Genomic DNA, 26,774 nt, shown 5'->3' with positions numbered 1-26,774 from the left:
AGGGCTGTGAGATTTGTAAGATTCTGCTTGAAGACTACAGCCCGTAATCAAGTAAGCCAAGGCAGGAACTCAAGATCAAAACCTGGAGGCAAGACAGAAGCAGAGAGGTCATGGCAGCACTGTTCACAGGCTTGCTTCCCATGGCTTACTGAGCTTGTGTCTTAGTCAGGGTTTCTATCAATACAACAAAACACTGTAACCAAAAGCAACTTGGGGAGGAAAGGACTTGTTTCTTTCATAGGTAACAGTCTATCACTGAGGAACTTGGAAACAGGAGCTGATTCATAAGCCCTGGAGAAGTGCTGCTTACTGACTTGTTCCCATGGCTTGCTCAGCCTGCTTTTTTTATAGAACCCAGGACCACTAGTCCAGGGGTGGCACCACCTAAACTGAGCTGGGTCCTCACACATTAACCTTCTATCAAGAAGGTGCACCGCAGGCTTGTTCACAGGCATTGTAGTAGGAGCATTTTACCAACTGAGCCTCCCTGCCTCAAAATAACTCTAGTTTGTGCTGAATTGATATGAAACTTGGGAGATTTTGGAAACAGGAAAGGGCAGGTGGAAATTATATACTTGTGTCATAATCTAAAAAGTAAATTAAACAATTAAAATAAATAGAAAATTAGCTTCATTTTGAAAAATCTTGAACTTTGTAAAAATAGTAAAGAATTTTTAGGTTTGATTTTAATTTTTCCTCCTTCATTTTCCTCTCTCAAGCCCTCCCACATAGCCCTTCTTCCTCCTTGAATTTCAAAGCCTCTTTTCTTCATCAATTATTGCTATATGCATATGCATATATATTCCTAGATATAACCTGTTCAGTCTGTATTGTTTACTTGTATACATATGTTTTTACTTATATGTGTATGTTTTCAGGACTAAATATTTGGTACTGTATAATCAGTTGCTGTGCTCTTTCTTCCCTGGGGAAGACTGTTCCTCCCACTCTAAGTATTTCTTAGTTGGCCATAGTTCTTTGTGTAGTGTTTTCCCCCTTCATGGTCTTTCCCTGTGCACTTTGGCATGTCTGATATTGTTGTCCTTGTTCAGCTCACATTTAGGCAATCATGTTGGTGAAATTTTAATGGGTGTAGCTTCTGACATTACCAGTAGACACAGTCTCACAGCAAACTCTGTCCCTTACAGCCTTCCTATGCCATCTTACACAATGTTCCCTGAGCCTTAGGTACAGGGTTGTTTTGTAGATGTATCCTTTGGAAATGGGTTCCACAGTTGATTGGCTGTGATTTTCTTTAATGGCTTCTGTCTGCAAATAGAAATTTACCCAAATAGGGTTGAGGGCTACATTAGTCTCTGTGTACAAAGACAAATATTTAGAGGATAGTTAAATATGATATTGGTTTAGTAAAGGGATTATTAGTTTTTCCTCCAAGATCCATAACTTCACTAGTTGATTAGGTTTACAGTATCATGCATGATTTTCCCTTTTTTGAGCAGGTCTTAAGTCCAAGTAGAAAGCTATTTATTACACATACACATATATACACTATATAATATACATGTAAAATATTATATGTAACCATCACAGCCTATTTTCTAATGGAACCCAGTACCACCGGCCCAGGAATGGCACTGCCCACAGTAAACTCAGACTTCCCACATCTATCATTAACCAAGAAAATGTTCTACAAACATGTCTATGAGCCTATCCCATGGAGGCAATTGCTCAGTTGAGGCTGTCTCTTCCAAAATGTGTCAAATTGGCAACCAATATTTGCTAGCTATCACATGTCCAGATAATGAGGATGCTCTCAACCTACAAGCTTTAAGATGGAAGGGTATAAAGAATAAGCAAAGGTAATTAAGTGAGCCTCAGGGCAGCTTCAGATGTAATATATGCTGAAGTTTTTTTTTCTTGGTTTGGTAGACATCTTGTATATGATTAAGAAATTACTCCTTTTGTAGCCAGGTAGTGGTGGTGCAAGTCTTTGATCCCAGCACTTGTGAGGCAGAGACATGTAGATCTCTGAGTTCAAGGCTAGCCTGATCTACAAAGTGAGTTCCAGGACAACCTCCAGAGCTACAGAGAAACCCCGTCTCAAAATAAATAAATAAATAAATTACTGCTTTTATTTCTAATATATTGTTAAATTTATTAACTAGTAAATTTTACCAACTATTTTGCTGCATTTAATGAACATACTGTTTGTTTTTCTGTAGCTTCACTAACATGGTATTTTATAATGGCTGAGTTTTAACTGTTAATCAATCTTACACACTGAAATGAGTTTAACTAGAACGTCATCTATTATTCAGTCTACATGTTTGGGGTTAAATTTACTAATGTGATTTAGGAATTTTATGTCCACATTCAGAAATGAGCTGGAAATGTGATTTCATAGATTTCATTGACCTTTCAGGTTGTGGCATTATGATTACATTGACCTCCTAATTTAATCTAGGAAATTGTCTCTGTGGCTCTGAAATAGCTGCTGTTAGGAGCTTCATTTATCCCTTAACCCAACGTTGAAAGGATGAACTAATCAAATCATCTAGAATTTTCTTTCTGCTAATGTTTTTATTTAGGGATTCTATTAATTAAAGTATTTTGAATTTGGTTATTTCTTGTGCTCATTTTGGTAAATTTTACTCTCCTGGGAATTTTTATCTTTAATTTAAATCTCCAGATTTCTTGGAATAAAGTTATTCTATATTTTCTTAAGATCTGAAAAACTTGCTGTAATGTCTGTTTTAATTCCTGAGAATGTAGCTTCTTTTCTTCTTGATAAACCCTGCCATGAATGTATCAGGTCTGTTATTCATTTGTGCTGTGGTCATATTTTTTCTACTTGTTTTCTATTTTATCTACTTGGGTGCTGACTTTATGCCCTTCATTTTTTGGATGTATTTTTTCCAACTTTCTGAGTATACAGATGTTGCCATATCCATCCTTCGTACTGTTCAGATATAAAACCATGCATTTCCTTCCAATGACAGAGCAGCTGCTGCGGACAAATCTCAGCTTGTCTATCTTAGCACTTCTATAAGAAGATTTTCTATCATTCACTGAGAATTCTCCTGCCATACCAGTTGTTGCTCTTAATTTCCATAATCTCTACAATATGGGTATTTTAGGTTTTTCCTATCATTTCAGATCAAGTTTACTGATACCAGAAAATATTCTGAGTTTTTATGCTTTTAAAATTTTGAGATGAATCTTTGCCTAAAATGAGGTTGGTTTATATAAGAATTTGGCATATGTATGTATCTGTCTATATTATCACATTTTATATTATTGCCATGCTTTTAAATTTTGTGTATATTTTAGACATCTTAAGGTTCCATTCTTAAAATTTTTCACATAATTGTCTTTTAATTATTTGTTTGTTATATAATTTCTATGGGATTCTGTTTCTATTTACAATATTTTTTATGCCTGAGCCAGAGCTCCTATATTCAGGCAGAAGGTCTATCTAGCCATTAATCAACCAGGATATGTTTGACTGAAAGATGTCAATATTTTAGCACCATTGTAGAATTTTTATGGTATATTTTAGTTTGCCACTCATTTTTAAATCTTATTTTATTCCAGTTTTGATAATTTATACATGTCATGTATACAATGTTATGTTGAGCATATCCACTCTACACTTCCCCCTACAACTCCTTCATTATATCTCCCTCCCAACTTCATGTATTCTTCTTATAATATTTATTATTCCTCTTTTATTTATATAGAACACTGAGTTCAGTTTTACTACCTTCAACATGAGTATAGCTTCTTTCACTGGGAAGCAGGGAAAGTATAAGTGTCCCACAACTAAAGAAAGATGACTATCTTCCCCAGCAGCCAGTAACTGCCAAAAACTCCTCAGTCAGAAGTAGGGCCTCAGGAATCTTTCCATACTTCATGGTAGAATCTCTAACTGGCTGGATCTTGAGCATGTCTTGTATAGGTAACGACAGTTTCTGTAAGTCCATGTGTCCATCAGCCATCTCAGGCCCTAAGACTAGCTTTTCATATCACTCCTGTCCATCCTCCAGCTCTTTTATTATTTCTGCCTGCTCCTCCATTATATTTCCTGAACCTAGCAGGAGGAGGTTTATATAGATGTCTAAACTACGGCTGAGAACTCACAATTGTTTATTCTCAGTACTTCAAATAGTAATTTGTCTCTGCATTAATCACTACAACTATAATAAGCTTCTCTAGCCAAAGTTGGAAACAGCACAAATCTATCAATATGAGCATTGATATTTAGAAGGTAGTTTGACAATGTGACTACTTGGAAAAATGTCTTAGCTAGTTTTTTATTGCCATAACAAAGTGCCATGACCAAGGCAACTTCTAAAAGAAAGCATTTAATTTAGGATCAATGGTTCCAGGGGATTGGAGTCCATGACCATCATAGTAGGGAGAATGGCAACATGTAAGAAGGCATGGCTATGGAGTAGTAGCTAACAGCTTACACATGATCTATAAGCACAAGGTAGAGAGAAAGTTAACTGGGAATGATGTTGGCTTTTGAAACCTCAAAACCCTTGCCCCTGTGACACACCTCCTCCAACAAGACCACACCTCCTAATCATATTCAAATAGTCCAACAATTATGAATAAATAATTTTAATGTATGAGCCTATGGGAGCCATTTTCATCCAAGCCACCACAAAAATGTCAGTAGGGCTATCCATAAAGTTTGCTGGTAAATTGATGGGACTTGAAAAATTACAGGACTAACAGTAGTCACCCAAAGCTGCAAAAGATAGATGTCACAGGCTCTTTCTTGTATGACTGTCCCTGTTTCAAGACTTTTGTGTATTTAACATATAGTATACATGGAAACCAGGAAAATAGTAAATGGCCATTTTTAAGGGGAATGCCTTTAAGAAAGGAGAATACTGTAATGTGGTTGAAATGAAAGTACAACATAAGAGATGCTGTAGCCACGCCTGCTTATGGCTGGCTACAGGTGTGCCTGACCATGCCTGCAAGGGCATGGTCAGGGTGACGTAGAGTGAGGGACGCTTACTTGGTAGGTTGCCCTCCCCCATGTGTCTAGGCTGAGAGAGTATCCCTCTATGTGGAATAAGCTCCCTAAGTCCATTCATGTACTAGGGATAAATAATGATCCACTGCCAGAGGCCCCATAGATTGACCAGGCCTAACTGACACCCATGTTCAGGGGATCAGGATCAGTCCTGTGCTGGTTTCCCAGTTATCAGTATGTGGTCCATGAGTTCCCCCTTGTTCAGGTCAGCTGTTTCTGTGGGTTTCTCCAGCCTGGTATTGACCCCTTTACTCATCACTCCTCCCTCTCTACAACTGGATTCCAGAAGTTCTGGTCTACTTCTTTGGGTGTCTACTTCTGCTGTGGGTGTCTACTTCTGCTTCCATCAACTACTGGATGAAGGCTCTTGGGCATATGAGGTAGTCATCAATCTCATTATCAGGGTACAGCATTTAAGGTAGCCTCTCCACTGTTGTTTAGATTGTTAGCTGGTGTCCTTCTTATAGATTTCTGGACATTTTCCTAATGCCAGATTTCTCTTTAAACCTTGGGGGTGAAACAAGGCAGGAAAATTGGGAATTTGAGGCCAGCCTGGGCTACATAGAGAAACCTTGCATTAAAAAAAAATGCAGTGCCCATAGTTCACTGGTGACTTCTACTAAAGCATCAAAAAATAACGAAGAGAAATCAGGATGACAAAAAAAGAATCACTGCCTAACTTATTTTAATTTTTTGATTTCTCATCATTTTTCAGTATTTTTATGGTTATATGTGGTATATTTATATTTATTCTTCTTGGGTACATATTTCCTCTTGAATTTGTGAGTTGACTTATTTGATAAATAATATTTTTATAATTGTCTTTTCAAATATTGTATCCTCTTTCCTGCCTTTTTGATATGTCACAAATATCCTTTTACATGTTTCTAGTATGTCTTACATACATTTTCCATCATTTTTGTTCCTTGTGTTTTCCTTGGGTGTTTCCTAGTATATCTTTATGATTACAGTTACTTCTTTTTTGTTGCACAGATTTTGTGTTCAAATACACCTACAAGATTTAACTTTTTATAATGTTTTGTGGTTCTTTAACTCCTTTTTGGTTATTTCTTTGGGTTTACTTATCAAATAAAATGTGCCATTTTATATTTTGATCACAATAATCACAGATTTTTTGGGTGTTATTTTAAGTTGGTATCCAATTATACTAATAAATGGGTTTCTGCTGAGTTTTTAAGCAGCTTTTTCCCCCGCCTTGACCTTTAACATTCTCATAACACTTCCCGTGGGTAACAAATATTACAAAGAAAAATCAAGGTGGTCATTTATTTATCATCTTAATCAATAAGGGACTGATCAAGTTACTGAACCTTCATAGACACCTCCCCTCCTAAGTGGTGCTTTTTTTATATCAGGTTTGAATTTCTTGAGCCTTAACTGAGGGTCAGAATCCTTTCTCCTTGATAGGCACTGAACACTTGGCACTAGAATACATAGGAAAACCTTCTTTTGCGTGGCTACATGATTTCAATGTTTGTCTCTCTTACAGCATAAAAATTTCAAATATCTAAAGTAGAAGTGAGGAAATAATGTTTCTCTCACCTGTGTGCTATCTGCCCTGACACTTCAGATTCACCCTTTTAGATTTAACTAGAGAGCCTGGGATGAAGCACAGTGGCCAATCACTTGTTGAACCTGTATCAAACCCAAGTTTGGTATTCAGCACCACAGGGAGAAAAGCAATCATTAACAACTAGTAATTCAGACTCAGTGTTGGAATATAAGAGATTAGATTTTAATTACATAATTTGTCAGAACTTGAGTATGGTTTAGTTTAATTCCTTGTTATCACAAAAATCAAAGTTTTGTAAATAAAAACAGTCACAGTGATACCAAGTCCTAACACAATTGGCCCAACTTTTTGAGACAAAACGTATAATGACCGAATGGTCAGGTGCTAGCAAAAAGCCAAACAGAAAATACAGAGAATAAGGAATCATCTATTTCATTGACCTGCACAATAGTTCATAGAGAAATTCTGAAAAAGGCTGGTATTGCCATAGTGACAGGTCATATTCTTAAAGTTGGTTGTTTTTATTAGCTAAAGAGTGAAGTTGGCAACCTGGTGAGATGAGTTTTAGCCAGTGTGTGTCTGTGCTCTCCATTTCTGGGCTCTTGTCCTATGAGATATTATCCATTTCCAGAAGTTGTGCTATTTCAGCAATTTCTTGTTCAACATTGACAGTTGCCATATCACAAATATTAGAGAGACTGAAAAGACCCATAGATCATTAAATCTATCCCCCTGGCACTGTAGGCGAAGTAAGTGAAGCAAAACTATTATTTTTGTGGGCTATATTTGGTTTGGTCGTTTCTAGTAAAAGTAATATGGAGTGAAATGTGTGAGGTGCCTAGATCAGGGAAAGTTAGTGGCAGGAAGTTTCATCATCTCTTTTCTTCCTTATCAGTTTGAATATCCCTAATCATTAAGCACTCACTTTGTGTGCCTGATACATATTTTAAAACACATATGAGGCTTAAATTATATTCTTCACTTAAAGCCCATCTGCTACTTACTTTCAGCATTTACCCAGTAATCAGAGACTCAGTGGAGTCCTACAACTAATGGTCCTGGAGATGGATGGTTGATTAAGCTTTAAATAAAAAAAAAATGTATATATCACATTATCTTTTATATATCAATATAAAATTCCAAAAATCTTTGACTATTGCTAAAGTATAAATGCAGTAAGGCACTCCAGCACCTTCAGTGTCTTCAAATTCATTCTTCCACATTAGTAATCCACTTGGTAACAGACTATCTAAGCATCTGTGCGGTGCTATCCAAATGTCTGTTATGTATATTCATTATTCTTAATTAAAATGGAAATTTAGATATTTAGCTCTTTAAAGATACTGTTTTTTCATAAGATATAATGATACTAACCCCAGAAATAAAGACATACTCTATACTAAATATTGTATATAAACACAGAGAAACTTTATAGTCACATAGTCAAGTGATAATTTCTAATCTTCTTATTAAATACTGTTTAATTAAAACTACAAAAATACTTATGGGTTTAATTAAACAGTATAGACTATGTAGTCGAATCTAGCTACATGCAAATGGACAGCAATCTCCCCTAGTCAATATCAAAACATCACCTCTTCAGAACAAAATAGAAAACCAAAACTACCAAGGAAACCAATAAAGCTCTGTGGTTGATAGAACTTGAGTCTAACAATGGTTGGTTTCTGAATTCTTGAAATAGAAACAAAGGAAAACAAAAGTGTTTCCTTCAGAACTTCATATAGCATATATTTAAATTTTTCACATGTTACTTAGAAAATACATAGAACCAAACATTTTACATAACTTTTAACAGACTTGCCTATTATTACAGAATAAGTTACCAGTCCTACTCTCATGTACTTCATAGTAAACATACTCCAAACTGTCTATTAACTATTTGTATATAATAATGTGTACAATATGTTTATCTTTCAAATGTCACTTCGAATACAGGAAATTTTGGTAAGCTCCACTTCTAAGAATAATTTACTGAATTCACTTTATTTTAAGGATAAAGTTCAGAGAGAGTCAGGCCTAGATTTTGGCATCTGTACTGTAGAGTCAAATAATGAAACATTGTTTATACCTTCTACTCTTTTTTTTTTTTTTTTTTTTGCTTTGGATATACAACCTAATGTTAGGTTTATTTGAATAGTAAAAGTTGTACTAAGCTTTAATGACATTGACATTTAATGACATATATATATATATAATATATATTATATATATATATATATGTATATTTGGAAAAAGGAAACTCTCTTAGGTAGAATTGGTAAGATAACAGTTAACTCAGGGGATATAGACTTAAGAACTGTCACCCAGCGGTGGACATGTTTTGCAGTGTAGTTTCCTGAGTCACTCATATTCCTATAAATAACCCCAAATAAATTCATTGATTCATGATGCTAGAAAAGGTGGAATAATTTCTTGGGATGTCATAAATACCCTCTGGAAAGAAGAGACATCTATTCATGTCTCTCTAGGAAAAGACATCCAACAGAAAATAACAATGTGAATTTACATGTGTTACTATGCTGTGCCAATATTTATATCTAGAGAATTTGTGGCCATTTAAAAAAATACTATAAAGTTACATATTTAGGACAACTGAGAGAATACTGAAGGATGTATAAAGTAAACATTTTCCAAAGAGGAATATCTAAGAATATTTCACTCTCTGTAAGGTACATTAATTTCTAGATTTCCATCTACTAGATATATTTTTATGAAAACCACAAGTCTTTCATTCATTTGACCCTAAGGTCATGAAATTCTCTAGCAATCTGAGCATTTTATGTGCTAAGCATAATTATATTTTAATGGTTTATTGCTCATTTCTTATAGGCTGTCTCTAAATGGAGACCCTTTTTGAACCTAGCCCCTAAAATATTTGAAGGAATATACTAGCTTTATTTTGAAATAGGTTATTGCTTTTTAATTAAACACCCTGCTAAAAAAATACCTTAAGGTAAATTTGACCATATTCCAAGGTCATGTACACTCTCTTCCCCATCATTAGTGTCATAAAGATGACTCTGTGTTATATTCATAACTGGTTAAAGACTTTGTCTAATTGGTAAATCCATCTCATCCAAGAAGATGGAAAACCGAAGAAGACAAACTGGTCAAAGTAGTATTGCATTGTTGTAATATAAGTAGTCACAAACTAGTTGGTCTACTAGTCCATGTGTTCCTGATGTCCGTGGGTATGCTGAAGGACATTAGGTTTCTCCAGGCCTGATACATCCCTTTGCAGCTGAGGGCAGCTGTTGTTTTTGCTGTCCCAGATATTTTCTGTTCTTCTGGAGTGCCCTCATATCCCCACCCAGATCATATTCTATAATTGTGCAAATGATCTTGGTTTCTTACACTGAAAAATGAAAATATAGATTTGAAAATGAAAGCATGGACAAAAACAGAGATAATTAAGCATAATTACAAAAACTCAACCATATTGTCTTACCATTTTAGCAGCCTACAACTCTGAATGTTAAAGTGATGAAATAGGAATCGAGTCTAATCCTAAGCCTTCTTTTAGGTACTTTTTGAAGGTTTTGGTACATTTCTTAACCCCTCTTTCTAATTTTCCTTATCTGAAATTTAAGAGGATTTTGCTAGATGATTCTTAAAGTCCCTTCCAGGGAGAAATTCCTGTGATTCTTTATCATGCAAAATAAAGTGGAGAAGTGAGATAACCACTCAGAAGTAGCAAAGGATAAACAAGGCTCAATACTTTGCTCTATTTCTCTGCATATTTCAAATGAAAATTATTCTTTAATCCTAAGTCACCAGGAAAATTGTCCATGTTCATATTTTACTCTGTGTGCCAGCCAGAACGCCATACGTCCTCATACATCGTGAATCTAGTAAACCAAGTTGAGCAGAATGCTACATTGGGCTATGTAAAATTGGCATCCGTTGTACTTTCATTAAAGTGATCCATGTTCCCTGCAGCAGAATCAGAACAGCAAGACACACAAATATAAATAAATGGGAAACTTCAAGGTTTGTTTATACAGATACATCCTAGTTCAAACAGGAAGATGTTGCAATTTGGAAAACTTTGCATGTCAAAACTGGCCATTTAAAACACATTATCACTTTCCATTCACTGTGATTTTCTTTTTTTAGCAATGCTTTTTAATTGCCACCTTCACCAAAAATAAGTTTAAGTGTCACTTCAACTCATTTGCACTTTTACTTCACCAGCTTTACTTGGAGAATTTTCTTGCATTAAATGGTTCAGCTCTGGTTCCACAGTATCAACCCTGGGGCTGAATTTTGCCTTTCTGTAATCTTGCCTTCACAACAGTGAAAAAAAAAAAGAAAGAAAAGAATAGGACATGCTTAGTTGTACTCTTTAAAGGACATTTGAGTTCTCACTACAACAGTGTATACATATAAACAATAATGTGTTCATCATTTTCTGTATATCAGGACTTTCCTGGATAACACCCAATTTTCAAAATCTCTTCTATCAAAACCCTCATTTCCCAGTGAAATTAAATGTAAATTGCTTCCCAATTAAATGTTTCCCTTTACCACATCCTCTATTCCCAAGCCTAGTTGCTTTCATTTTCTGTTTAGTTGAAGGCTGGACACTATATTCACATAGAACTCAAGAGAATACCTAACATAGGTGTAACTCCACTTTCTGTTCTTGTCTTCTTCCTCCTTGACAAGATATCCTGGTGAATCCAGGTTGCTTTTCCTAATTCACTTGTGCTCTGTGCAATTGGTTTTACAGATTTTCCCACAATATCCTCCAAATCCTTCCCTGGGTGTATGTTCTGCATAATTGGCTGCTTGATCCTATATTATTAGTTTGTATCTATATGCCTGGATTGTGTTTGGCATCTTCTGGCTTAATTACCTGTGATTCAAATCCTTTTCAATCTGATAATATTTCATCTTATTATTTTCCAACTTCAGTTTCAGTATCACCAGCAAATTCAATGATCTTCGCTCTTCCACACATGTCCTAAAATATATAGGTCTTATTCTCAGAGCTATGAAAACATGCTATTACTAACCCTCCCTGGAAGCTGAGCTTGTCCTCTATGGCTGTTTTTTGTCTACTGCTGTTAAATTAGTTTTCTGGCACTATCCTATTTTAACTTCTATTCCCTGAGTCTGCTTTAGATATAAATCTTAAATGTCAAAACTTTTCACTCTTTTTGAAAACATTTTTTTCTTATCTATCAAGGCAATAGTGCTGTCTAAGAGGTCCAGAAGAACAGAGAAATATGGCCTTCCATGTACACCCTTAACTATCTCTAAGCCAGCTTCCTAGGATTCTATATCTAAATTCAGAGAAGAACAAGCTATCTCTCATACTAGATATTGGATGGACAGTGAGTTTTATTACTTGCTGTGACTGAAGACAACGAAACTACAGTTCAATTTATCCAAGCATTGTTGGAGGAGGACCACCTGCTAATAATAGCCTTCTAAAATTTACACAGAACTCTAATTCTGGGCAAAGGTCACGTATGTTCAACCCAAGAGTCCATTACTAAGTGTGGCATGGCAAGGCACGCTGAGGAGACAGAAGGTACATTATCGAAGGCAGACTAGACTTTATTATCTGTTTACTCCGTGTTGACTTTTATCTTAAGACACTATCATTTTGAAGGGGCTCTAGCCAGCACAAACTTGGCAAATATGGCTGTGGTAGGACTTTCCCTTGTACGCCATTGCCTCCACCTTGGTAAGAACTGTTAGACTACATGCCTAAAGCTATCCTCCAAGATCTATTCCCTTTTTTGGCTACTTCCTCCTCCTTAGCTGACCATGAAGCTATCAAAGTATTGCAGTCCAGCAATCAAAAGCCTCCTTTGGCTCACCTAATTAACATTCCCAATTAAAGTTGAACACCTCATCCTCCTAACACCCGGTTTTTCCTTTTGCTTTTATAAACCACCATTTGCCTACAGGGCACATCTGTCTCCTCTATCCAGAGGCAGTAGTTTATAGTCTCCCCACTCACCACCAGGACAAATAACCCTGCCCTCTCTTAGTTCTTCTATCCCCCTTCTTCTTTGTCCCCTGTCTCCTGTCTTTGTCTCCTATTCCATGCCCTTTTTGTCCCTCTGTGGCAAAAAAAAAAAAAAAAATCTTCTTTGTGCTAAGAATTTGGTCTGTGGGTGAGGTGGCGCTAAGGCTGATACTATGCATTCCTTAGCTAAAGTGAATTAGTGTGAAATAAATATTGACTTATCTGAAATAATATAGGCTTTTAACCTATCTTTTACTTAATTTTCTATAACATCTTGCTTAATAACAATGTGGTTTTCACTATTAATTATCAATATAGGCATATTACTTATTGACAACTACAACCTATTAAATATTCAAATTTTATTGGTTTTTATAATAATTTTCTTTCTTTTGTTCTGCACTGAATTGTTGTATCTCTTTCTTCTTATGCCTTTTTGTCTTGCTAAAGTTCAAATCCAGAACCCAGAAATTTTCATGTGAAATGCTATACCACTCTATAACTGAGTTACATCCTAGTCCTTTCTTGGTCTTCCTTTTACTTCTGTGACAATTCTTGTCTTCCTGTATACAGATTGGGTCAGTCATTCATTGTTTTTCATGATTTAATACATCAAATAATACCAGGCAGAAATTTTCTGAACTGCCATCTAACTGTAGGATTTTCCCAGATGATATGACACAATAATTAAAGAATATTCAAGTTTTGTAATAGTGTAGTAAAGGTGATGAGCAGCTTTCAGTTATTCTAATGAAATAACCATATTCATTTTGCTTATTTGGCAATATTATATCTTGTAGTTTTCTCCATAGTAACTTCTTTTCTTGCAGCAATTTACAAATTGAGGGGAGACACACTAAGGCCATGCAAACAATATTTCTCCTCAAACATCCTACTGTAATTGTTACTAGAATAGTTAATTGTTGGCAAATTTTCAGTTTCCTTCATTTCTATTTTTGTTAATTTATTCAGTTTCTACTTGAGAAGAATGCTTTATTTTCTCCTTTATTTGTTTTATTATTTACATGTATCAGTATCAACTTGTGGATATTTATTTATTTTATGCATAATGTATAAGAGAGAGTGGCTCCTGAAATCATGTGTGACAACATTAACAAATCTTGAATAAGAATGATACACCCTGGAAAACACAGTTGAACATATTCTCATTATGATTAGCTCATTAGATAAATAAAAATGTTGGACCAAGACCACATTAGTGACTGCCAGATTTCTCTGAATGGATATAATAGAACAACAGTCCATGCTCCTCCCCACAAGTTCCTGTAATTAATGCTAATTGGAATCATGCTCTCTCTCTCTCTCTCTCTCTCTCTCTCTCTCTCTCTCTCTCTCTCTCTCCACACACACACACACACACACACACACACACACACACACACACACACCACACAGAAACTTGCAGAGTAGAAGAAGGACTACTTGAGAAGAGGAAGTGTATCACCTGGTGAAGAAGGGGATAGTAATTGTAGGTTAAAATTACTAAAATCATTATACACACATAAGAACATCTAAAAATTAAACGTAATGTTATATATAACTAGTACATGTTACTAAAAAGATTTCAAGTGAATCCTATCATGTATGAATATGTTGAAAGTTAGGACTTCAAGGAGGTAAAAATCAGGATGTACAGATTAACATTAGACATCAAAGAGTAGGTGATAATTCATGTAACTCAGAAATAGGACCAATTTCATGGTATGATATTTAGAGGAGCATGAAAGGAATAACTCCAGTGTGTTAAGGCAGTCTGTCTAATCCAAGAATGGGGCCTTCTTCTCTGATAGTACATCTTCTGATAGAAGATAATATGAAGAACCTTCTAAATGTACTGTGCTCACATGAGGCTTCTGCAATGCATCCAAGGAACTAACTGCCCTTGCACTATACCTTAGTAATAAATAAAATTAAATTTAAACAGATTACAATTAGAAAAACTGTTTTAACTTATGTCTCTGTCATTCCCACCTTGACTAGCACAGGCATGGTCCAGCATTCCATCAGCACACCCAGTTTTAAGGAAGGAAGACAAAAGCAACAGGCATAAGCAGATAATGTCATTATAAAGTAGGGAATCAAAAGATTTGTAAAGATTTATTTACCTTCAATTGTGTATATGTGTCAAGTGTACACAATTATATGTTCATGCAGAGACCAGAAGGGAAAAATTGGGTACCAAAGAGATAGCTTTACTAGAGGTTTGTGGCCTGATCCTGGTGCTAGGAACTAACAGCATGCTCTCATAGCTGTTCCACCTTATTTTCATTCCCTAAAATCAAGTTTTATAGCAATGTTTTTTTTTTCACAACATCAGTACATCCATCTTTCCATCTATTACCTTTATTTCTTCAAGAATTATTTATGGAGTATATAGCAGATTCTGAAGCTTGCTTTATGTGTTTACAGTTTACTGGTGAACATGTTTGTTGCTCTCAAGAAATATTTACAAACTCCATCTTTCCTCAAAGTCTTTATTTGAAAATTTCTGAATTATTTATTTGCCAATTCAAAAACTATAAAGATCCACAATGCCTGTATACTATACCATGTTATGGAAATTTAAACCTAAAAGTCTCTGGACTTATTCTAATGGGGCTCTGATGTGGGCACTAGATACAACAGTAGTTAGAAGCACCAGAAATACAGCTGACATTTGGGGTGAACAATATATCTGTGTTCCAGTGCTTGCAATTTCACCATTCTTATGCAAAAACATAGAACAATGATTAATTTTGTCAACTTAATGAAATTTGGAGTCAGAACAAAACCAAATTTCTGGGGAAGTCCACAAGGGATTATCTTGATTATACATGGGAAGAGACCCCAAATATGAGTGGTATCACTCCATGAACTGGAGCCTGAGAACAAATAACAAGGAGAAATTTTGCTGTTCACAGGCTTTCAACTCTATTGGTTTGATTGAGGATGTGAAATCAGCTACCTCCTTCACCACTCCTATTCTTTCACTACCATGGTTAAATGTATTCTCTAATTATGAGCCTATGTAACTGTTGTCTCTAAGTTTCTTTTGTAACAATATTTTGTCTCAGAAAACAAAGACAAGAAACTAATATACCAAGTCTCACCAGCACTGGTAGGCATTTGGAGAGTAATTTTAGGTGGAAGAAAGATCCTTCATGGTCAAAGATGCTTATCCTTCTGCCGGGTGAGGATTCCTGAGCAGTACTGCTCTATGAACCAGAAAGTAGCCACTCACAAGACAGAGTCCTCAGACACCTTGATCTTGGTTTTCCAGCACTGATCTCTGTAAGAAACAGACCTCGGCCCTCTATAATCACCAATCTACGGTGCCTGCTTGGAGCATCCCAAGAGTAGCAGGACAGTGATTTCTTTCTCAAAGATTGCCTCAAAGATTACCTGGAAGGACCCAGGAGCCAGTGTTTAATGTTCCTCTTTATACTGCTCCCCTTTCTTGCTTTTTAATGGAGGAAGGTTTTCTTTGGGTAAGATAGATGGTTCCCAAAATTCTGCGCACTTGAACCTCACCTGCTCTGAAGTGTGGTTCATAGACCAAAGTCACTGGCATCACTATGTGATGGGGGAAGTGCTTCTATGTATGTGTTTGTCATATTGGATGATAAATAAAGTACTGTTTGGCCAATGAGGCAGCAAGTTAGGCGGGACTAGTAGTCTAGGGGGACTCTGGGAAATGTAGTAAAGAAGGGGTGATCCAGGCAGGAAGTGACATAGCAAGGAGACTCATAATTAAACAAGGAAGAGAAGAAGTGGGCCCCCTCTCTCTTCCCCGTACGAGTCACCATGTGAGCCTGGCAAGATAGGATGCTTGCTACTGGCATCCAATAAGATAAGTCTTATAAAATTTATAGATTTATGATAATTAAGACTGAGCTAGCAGATGAGAAATTCTAGTCATTGGCCAAGCAGCATTTGTATCTGATATAAGTCTCTGGTTATTATTTTGGCCACCCATGTGGCAGGCAGGACTCAAGCCAGTGGCGGAAAGATTTATCGTAATAACTATGAGCTTCATAGAGATTGGACTTCACATCTGGAATACTAACTTTACCTCTCTGTGGATGAGAATAGGAAAGTGAGTCATTGCAAGGTTTCCAGGTGGTTATTAGGTATCTAATTGTCTAAGAACACCATGATACTCCAGCTAAACTATGATTCCTTGCCTTTAGAATTTACAGGCCATGGAGATGCCCATTCTGTGATTTTCGGACCCCAAACAGGCTTACATGAACAGTGGGGCATTCTTTCCGATTCTTGTGACTGTGACCAAGGGGTTGAAGAAACCCCAAATTTGAGATTTCCTCATCTAGGATGATGCTACTAAGTTTTGTATTTTGTACCACTGTAGTTTTATACACTTGAACATAATACATATTTTCTTTCATATTTGTGAATGTAATCTGAGAATTGAAAAGTAATTCTATAAAGCAGCTATTGGGTGCAGACTATCCTGCTATCCTGAAGATGTTCATCACTGTACCTTTCAGATCTGATCCCTTCCTCTTTTTGTTCCTAAAATACACCTCATCATATCAAAAGAGAGTAGATGAGGTGTTTGTTTTAGCACCTGAGCAATGTCAGACTTGTTACCAGGAAAAAACAATTGTTGATTCTATTGAAATTTTCTTCACCATATTGTTTCTGCCCTCTCAGCCAGAGATATGTTCAAAGCATGGTCACCACATGAGCAAACAAATACAATACATATCAGGAAAGTGAGATTTTACTGTTATCCCTTTGTCATTGCAGAACATAGTAAGCATGGATATAATGCAGAATTCCCTGCAGAAAAGTCTTCATAAATCCAGCATAGATGCCAGTCAACATAACTAATCAGTGTTATACTTTTCTCCCTAGAGTACCTGTAAAGTATACTTTGTCCCCCAAACTGAGATGACACCCATTCTACTTTAACAAACTAGCACAAAGTTCTCATGCATAATAGGGGAAATACATAAAATAAAATAATTAGATGTTAGTCTCAATAACTCTCTCAAACACACACACACACACACACACACACACACACACACACACACACACACAGTTAAAAGGAAAACTTAACAGATTTTCTCCACATGAAACTAAACTTACTTCCAAATGATTTAAGTTTATACAACTTAAATGGGTAGGAAGTCTTCCTCACTGACCTAATGACATGCAGAATTCTTTGTGCCCGAAAGAAGGCTTGCTTTAAGGGACTGCTGAATTCTCACTTCTGGAGACCTGTGGAAACAGCTGGTTCAAGTTGAATATCACAGATATCCTTTAGGCATTGCATCATAGATATGATGTGCATGAAACCATCCTTCCTTCATGTTGTTATGTTTGTAGAAGGTAAGTGGCAATCCTTACATCAAAAATAAGTTTTAATGCTTCAAACCTAAAGATGCAGTAGTGTATTACTGATTTACATATTGTAACCTGATGAATAAAATAAATTGAAAACTTGGTCACTTTTAAGTCATATGATCCCTGATTTACAAATGAGAAGACTAAATGGGAAAAACAATAGATAAATGTCCCAAGTTTAGAAAGCAGTGTCACGACCCAGATTGCCTGACTACAGTAGTTTTTATTCTCATTATTCAAACAAACTGGCAAAGTTAATGAAGATGTTGATATGAGCAGTGACACAGGCCATGGAAAATCATTTCTAATTATAACTTCAGTGGTTCTTGGCAGTATTTAGTTCTTGTAATTGAAGGCATCCAACACTGGGACTATTCAAACCAAATACAAAAGTCCAGATAAATGAAGTACTCCCCCCCCAAAAAAAGAGTAACAACCTTATTACGAATTATGTCTCAATATATTCAAACCACAGGGCAAGAAAAATGCATCCCAAGTACAATGTGTGTATTCACCTGAATTCAAACTATGCTTATGATATGGAAAAACAGTGAACGTTACTGATTACAAGATAATCAGAGCATGAACTGAGTCTTAGCTAATACTCATAAAATATGCACATTTTAAACTTTCTATAGCCAATATCATGTAAGCCATTTGTCTGTGCAATGAGCATTGATCAGTTGGTGTTGATAGTAACCACATTGTTGTGTGACTCTAAGGCACTGATTACATTTTAGTGGTTCAGTTGAGATAGACAAGTTATTAATATAGAAATCCACTGTCAGAAAAAAAGTCCAGCTATACCAAACAACTGTGCTTGACAGGAAAGGTTATAATCATGTGAAAATATATTTGAGCATCCTAATTCTTATGGGAATCAAAACATTAAATAATTAAACCATCAGAGAAAATAATGACCTTCACATGGCATTCTTTCATGCCCAATATGCAGTTATGCTTTTTAAAAGGGAAATTACAGCTACTAGAGTTAATTTAATTTAATGTAACATAATTGTTGAATTTTTATTTTGTACACACCAATGGAAGCTCTAATGCAATGGTATGGTTTTTTAAGTGAATAATTACTCCTCATAGTTGAAAGAAATGATGAGTCTAGAAGACAACAGTAGATTGTAGGGAACAAATATGCCAAAGGTACTTTCCAGAAAAACTGCCTTGACACCAATCCCTCAATGAAAATTATGAAGAAATTAAGCCATCTATTTCTTTACTTCCATAAGAATACAATCTGGGCTTAAATCCCCACTGTAAAGGCTGCTGTCCCAGTGTGTAGAGCATCCTAAAACACACATTTTCCCAGCATGTACTTATGCTATACCTTCATGTCAGTCTCTATGAACACAGGTGCCTTGATTGTTCTGAACACATACATCTTGCCTTAAATTACTGATTATTTTAAATGACATCAACAAAAGTTGCAAATTATTACAAGGCAAAGTCATATATTAATAACACTTAAGAAAACATACTGAATATCTACTTTAGGTTATAAACTATTAGAGGTGTTAAGCTCTTCTGGGTATCATCTATGCTCAAGTCTTAAAATACCATTTTATTAAATTCTTTTTCATATATTTTGATCTTGTTCTTCCCCCTCTAGCAATTTTTCCTTGATCCTCCCTGACTGTATGTTCTCAATTTTCAACCCTCTCTCTCAAAACAAAACAAACAAGAAAAAATATATGAACACATAAAAATAAGTAAGAGAATAATCATAACAAAAAGCATGGGAACAAAACATGGAGCCTGCTTTGTTTTGGACACCTACTCTTGGGCATGGGCCCTGCTCTGCAGTGACAGTATTGTGTCTGAATATACTGTTTCCATGGAATCATCTGCCACCTCTGGCTTTTGCTATCTTTCTGTCTCCTCTTCTACTTATATTTTTGAACTCTGAGGAGAGGAATTTGATAAAGATATCCCATTTAAGATTGATGCTTCAGTCTCCCATTCTCCACATAATACCAATTGCAGTTTTCTGTGTTAATTGATATCTACTTTAAGAATAATTTTCTCTACATCAACTGTCAATAGTGGAGAGGCTACCTTAAATGTCCTTCCCCTATAATGATATTGATGATTGCCTTATATGCCATCCTAGAGCCTTCATCCAGTGGCTGATTGAAGCAGAGGCAGACACCCACAGCTAAACACTGAACTGAACTCCTAGAACCCAGTTGCAGGGAGAGAGAGAGGTGATGAGCAAAGGGGTCAAGAGCAGGCTGATGAAACCCACAGAAACAGCTGACCTGAACAAGGGGGAGCTCATGGTCCCCAGACTGGTAGCTGAGAGGCCAGCATGGGACAGATCCGGATCCCCTGAATGTGGATGTCAGTGAGGAGGCCTCAGCAATCTATGGGGCCTTGGGTAGTAGATCAGTATCTATCCCTGGCACACGAATGGATTTTGGGAGCCCATTTCACATGTAGGGATGCTCTCTCAGCCTGGACACGTGGGGGAGGGCCTAGGCCTTGCCTGGAATGATATGACAGACTTCGGAGATTTCCCCATTGAGGGCCTCAACCTCCCTGAGTAAGAAAGGGGGATGGGATGGGGGTTGGGGGAGGCTAGTGTGGGACTGGAGCGGAGGGGAGCGAGAGGGAGCTGGGATTGACATGTGAAGCAAGCTTGTTACTAATTTAAATAAAATAAAATTTAAAAAAGAGCTAAGTGATGCTCTGCTGTATAGATACAGCAGTTGTCATTAGGAATTATTTTGTTACTGTGCTCCTTTAGAAGAGTAACAGTATTATGTTTTACCTAGGGTACCTGAGTTAGCAAATCTCAGGTACTTGGCTGGTTTAGGAGTTTTGAAACAGATCTGTCTCATGGAATGGACCTTAAATCCAATCAAAAAGTGATTGGTTACTCCTGTAATATCTGCATCACTATTGCACTAATATTTCTTGTGGGCCGGTTGCTGTTATAGGTCATGGTTTGTAGCATAGTCAGGTTAATGATTCATTTTCTCTTTTGGTAGTGTGAAAAGTACTGTCAAACATCATGTATGCAGGTCAGTATGGGTGAAGCTTTTAGTTGGGCAACAGCTTGATTTCTCCATGTTCAAGAACATGAGTAAATGGTGTCTTTAGTAATAGTACCTTACCATCAGCTTGCGATGAGTAACCAGTAGCCTTAACAATAACCTCTGGTGTTTGCAGGGAATCTCCCAAGGCTCTGCTTTGATCAGTGACTCAGCAGGAGGTTTTTGGTGGCATAAGATATCTAGGAGGGTAATTATCTCCGTTGTTATATAGAGACACCATTATATGCTTTTCATGTATGTACATATTTTAGGAAAGCTTCTAAAGTTGTAGATTTCCATATGGCTTTTCCAAAGATCTTTAGTTAACTGTTCTCTTCATATTCCCTACATTATTCTTCTCTTAAAACCGTCTCTCCATATTCCATATTTTATCATTCTCTTCAAGGTCCCTCCTCTAATCCCTTCCTCATTAACCCTCATAGTCTAGTTACGTCTTTTTCTGTTTATTTCTTTGGGGTGTGGGTTATGATGCTCCCATACACAATAGCCTCAAAGAAAATAAAATATCTACAAACAAACATGACCAATGAAGTGAAGGACATTTACAATGAAAGGTTTAAACTTCTAAAGAAAGAGAAAAAGACTGGAAAATGGGAAGGCATAAGATTCTCGTGGTTTGGTAGAATTAACATTGTGAAATATGAACATTCCAACAAAAGCTATTCACAGACTAAATGCACTTCCAATAAAAATCCCCATTCATTCCTCACAAAAATAGAAAGAGAAGCTTTGTATTGTATCCCATTTTTAACTGTTTGGTTTCTTGATGTTCTAGTTTTTAGTTTTTTATATATTATAAATAATAATCCTCTGTCAGGTGAATAATTCATAAACATATTTTCCCACTCTATAGGTTACCACTTTGCCCAAATGATGGTGTTCTTTGGCGTGCAAGTGTTTTTCTATTTTGTGAAGTCTTATTAATTGTGGGTTTTTATTTCTATGCTGTTTGTTTCCCTTTCAATTAGTCCTTTACTATGCCAATGGATTCCCTACATTTTTCTTATCAGGTTTAGGATATTCATTATGGGAAGGTCTTTGATCCATTTAGAGTTGAGTTTTGCTCAGGGTAGTGAGTCTATTTTCATTCTTCTACATGTAGCTATTCAATTTGACTACTACCATTCACTGAAGATGTGTTCCTTTTTTTCAGTGTGTATTTTTGTTTTGTAGTTTCTGTGTCAAAATTGGGTGTCTTTATGCTTGTGGACCTTTCTTCTCTGGATCTTCAATTCAATTCTAATGATCAATTTATATCAATACTATATCTATATAATGCACCTTGAAATCAAGTGTATTACAAAGCAACCTCCAACAAGATAATGTTGAAGACAAATCCACCCGATTGGAACTTCTATACTCACTGTGGCAAAAAAAAAAGGAAAGACTCTTCCAAATACTCCTGGTTTCAACAGCGTTGCTGGAGAAGACAGAATATCCTGAAATTATACCATCAACAGGCCACTCCCAATACCATATCAGTGGGACCACTTAGAAAAGCAGAACTACTCCATCTACCCAAGAGCAGCCAAGGAACTTAGATATTAGTGTAATAGATATTGATGTAACCTCTTGGCAAAATCTGGACTTTTACTTTACATGGCAGAGACACGAACATCTCATCAGTTACACTTGGAGATTTCAATACTACTTTCTTGACAACTGATAAAATAAACAGATTAAAAACAGAAAGTATACAGAATAAATACATGAGCAACTACAAGGAGGAAATCTGTGTTCATAGAATAACTATGTGATGTAACAATGCATTCTCTTTTCAGATGCCCACAAGATATATGCCAAATAAGAGCAGAATATGGTCTATAAAACAAAACTCAGGATTGGAATTGTTGAGATGTTACAAAGTTTGTTATGTGATACCAGACCTCAAGCTGGAGACTAGTAATATACCCATAACAAGAAAATCCCTAAAATTTGGAAACAACACTACTTTAAATCCACTGGTCAAAGAGAGTAGTTACATGAGAAACTGAAGAAACAAATGCATTTAAATAAAGCAAGACTAGGAGAGAAATGAAACACTCTAAATTTGTACATTTAAAAAACTCTTAAATCAAAAATGTAAGATTCAACTTAGCACAAAGCAAGAACAGTGGTTCAAATAATAAATACAGAAGCAGAAATAGATGGTACTAACACATAAACTTTCATGTATGTACAATAAAGAACCTTTTTAAAAAAAATAAAAGCTGACTGTATTGGAAAAACCTAGAATTTTAACAATGTTCTCACAGGACAAAAAGGGGAAAAAGACAAAAAAAAAGACATAAAATAAGTTGCTAATATCACAAATGAAATTGGAAATACCATCCTAAACCAGAAGATTGAAAAAGTGTTACAGGAAACCCTATGCTCACCCCCAAGACATGAATTTGACAACTTAGATGAGGTAGGATGAGTTCCTAAAACAATGAGAAACAGTTTCCCACAATATGAAATACACAATTTGCTTATCCAGATAACTTAGAAGAAATTTAAGTCCTAATTTTAAAACTCTCAAAAATGACAAGAAAAAGGAGAAACTACTTAATGTCTAAAGGAAAATTAAAACCACAGATCATGACTGCAAGAAGACCAGACAAGCCAGTCACTCATGTACTCCATCCACACTCTTTCCTTCCTCGGGCAGACACCCCTGCTCAACCACAGGCCACACCTGCGAAAAGACCAGGTGGGTTGCTAGCCCACAGACACCCCCACTCAGATCTCTCAGGCAAAGACCCCCTGTACAACCACAGGCCATGCTTACCAGAAGAGCTGTGACCCCAATTGCCAGTCCCACTTCCCTCCTCATTGCCAAATCCCAGCTCCCACTTCATGCTGACATTCCATGATAGAGGCCACACAGGAACCAGAAATCCAGCCTGCAACTTTTCTGCTGTATCAACAGCAAAGCAGTCCACCAGAACTCCTTTCACAAACTTGGGCTGAGACCCCCTGTTTGACAAGAGACCATGATGGCCACCAGAAGTCCAAATTGGATAGAGACCCTCTGCTCAACCACAGGCCACACAAGTCAAAAGACCAAAGAGGGAACAGAAATTGAGGAGCAAAATACCCATCTATCAAAGAAAAATCCAGAAATCAGCAACTAGATCTATAATCACCCTAAACCAAAATGCTTAGATGCCCCTATACGAGCATAACAGCAGCCAGGGCAATATGTTACCACCAAATATCAGCTATCCTACTAAAGCAAGTCATAAATATTCCAACACAACTGAAGAACAGAAAAGGGGGTTTAAAATCAACTTAATGATAGAGGTCCTTAAAGAAGAAAGAAAGAAATGCCTTAAATAAATTGAGGAAAAGACCAGCAAAAAACTAAGGAAAAATTAGTAAATCCTTCAAAGAAAACCAAGAAAGCACAAACTAATGCAGTTGAAGGAAAGAAATAAAACTGTTTGAGACCTCAAAATGGAAATACAAACAATAAAGAACATAAATTAAGGGAACTCTGGAAATTGAAAATCTAAGTAAGCAAACAGGAATTACATATGCAAGAACCCCAAACAGAACACAAGAGATGGAGAAGAGAATCTCAGGCATTGAAGATACTATTAAAGAAATAGATACATCAGTCAAAAAAATGTTAAATAAAATAAATCTTAACACAAAGCACAGAGAAAAGTTGGGATACCATGGAAAGACCAAACTAAGAATAATAGGGATACAATAAAGAGAAGAAACCCAAGTTGAAGGCACAGAAAACATTTTCCAAAAGATCATAGAATAGAACATTTTTCCTAACCTAATCAAGTAGATTCCTCCAAAAGTACAAGAAGCATAGAAAACACCGCATAGATTGGCTCAGAAAGAAAAGCCCCCTCCCCACATAATATTCAAAACACTAAACATACAGAACAAGGAAAGACTATTAAAAGTTGCAAGATAAAAAGAGCAAGTAATATATAAAGGTAGACTAATCAAAATTACTCTGGAGTTCTCAGTGGAGGCTCTAAAAATCCAAAAGGTCCTGGACAAATGTCTTACAGACACTACAACTATATCCAGCAAAACTTTCAATAACCATAGTCAGATAAAATATTTCATGATAAAATCAAATTTCAACAATATCTATGTAGCCCTACAAAAGGTACTAGAAGGAAATTTCCAGTCCAGGGAAGTAAACTACACCCATGAAAACACAGGAAATAATCTCACACCAGCAAAACCAAAAGAAAGGAAGTGAGAGCACACATGCATGTGCACATGATCGTGTACACACACACACACACACACACACACACACACACACACACCAACAAAAGCAACAATAAAATAACAGAAGTTAACGTTCTTTGGTCATTGATAGCTCTCAGTCTTGATTGGATCAATTCCCTAGTAAAAAGACAAAGACTAACAGAATGGATGTGAAAACAGGATCCATCCTTCTGCTGAATATTAGAAACACACCTCAACATCAGAGAAAGACATTACCTCAGAGTAAAGGGTTGGGAAAATATTTTCCAAGCAAATGAACCTAAGAAACAAGTTCTTGTAGCCATTCTAATATGTAACAAAATAGACTTCAAACCAAATCATTCAAAGAGACAGGGAAGTACTCATCAAAGGAAAAATCCAATAAGATAACATTTCAATTCTTAACATCCCTGCTCAAAGCTCAAGCACAACCATGCTTGAGATTTATTAAAGGAAATATTAGTAAATCCTAAAGAACACATTCACCCTTAAACATTGAGAGTAGGAGATTTTAATACCCCACTCTCACAAATGGACAAGACATACAGACAAAAAACTAATCAGAGAAATACTGGAGCTAAGAGGTGTTATGAACCAAATGGACCTAACAGATACCTAAAGAACCTTTCACCCAAAAACAAAAGAAAATACCTTCTTCTCAGCACCTCTCTGAATTTTCTCCAAAATTGACCATAAAAGCCATCACAAAATAAGTCTCAACAGACACAAGAAAATTAAAATAGCCCCCTGCATCCTATCAGACCACCATGGATTAAAGCTGGATTTCAACAATAACAGAAACAGCAGAAAGCCCATAAACTCATGGAAACTTAACAACTCTCTATTGAATAACTACTGGGTCAAGACTGTAGTGATCTAACAAATGAAGCTTGCCTGAAGATCAGAGTGCAAAGCTAAGCCACATACCTAGTTAAGAGCTAAGCCAATATTTAGCCACAAAAACACCTAAGCCACTAGTTAGCCATACAGGACAGACAGTGGTGGCCACACCTTTAATCTCAGCACTCCGGAGACAGACACAGATGGATCTCTGTGAGTTCAAGTCCATTCTGTGCTACATGAGTGTGAATCAGTCTAAAAGAGAAACAGAGCTCACACTTTTGATCCCAGCCATTGGAACGACACACATTTAGTCTCAGTACTAGAGAGGAATACCAGGCAAGAGCTCAGTGTAGTCTCAGGGCAGTATGAGATTTGGTGGAGAGCATTGCAGTCTGTATTCATGCTAAGGACAGGATAACCTCCCCCTTTGGTCTAAGTTTTGGTAGAGGTAAGACCTCTCTAGTAGGATGGTTGCTTTGCTTTTCTGATCTTTAGCTTGAACCCCAGTATTTTTCTCTGGGTTTTTATTATTTGTGCTACAAAGACAGAAATAAGTAATCAAAGACTTCATATATTTCAGTGAAAATGATTGCACAGCATACCCAAACTTATCAGACAATGTGAATGTGTTTTTAAGAGAAACATAAGAGGAAAGTTAGATAAAGAGGAGAGGACTAAGGGAAATCACATGTGTATTAATGGGAAAGGTAAATA

The 26,774-nt window shown here is 36.3% G+C and overlaps 1 pseudogene; it reads right to left on the bottom strand.

Moving 5' to 3' along the window:
- The window catches only part of LOC100754428, a 56,716-nt pseudogene extending 32,883 nt beyond the window's left edge, over positions 1 to 23,833 (bottom strand).
- Positions 23,834 to 26,774: the final 2,941 nt, after the last annotated feature.

The sequence above is a fragment of the Cricetulus griseus genome, chromosome 2 (genome assembly GCF_003668045.3).
Source record: "Cricetulus griseus strain 17A/GY chromosome 2, alternate assembly CriGri-PICRH-1.0, whole genome shotgun sequence".
In the NCBI taxonomy this organism is placed as follows: Eukaryota; Metazoa; Chordata; class Mammalia; order Rodentia; family Cricetidae; genus Cricetulus; species Cricetulus griseus.
Note: the sequence above shows the minus strand (reverse complement) of the source record. Positions and strands in the feature narration are given on the sequence as shown.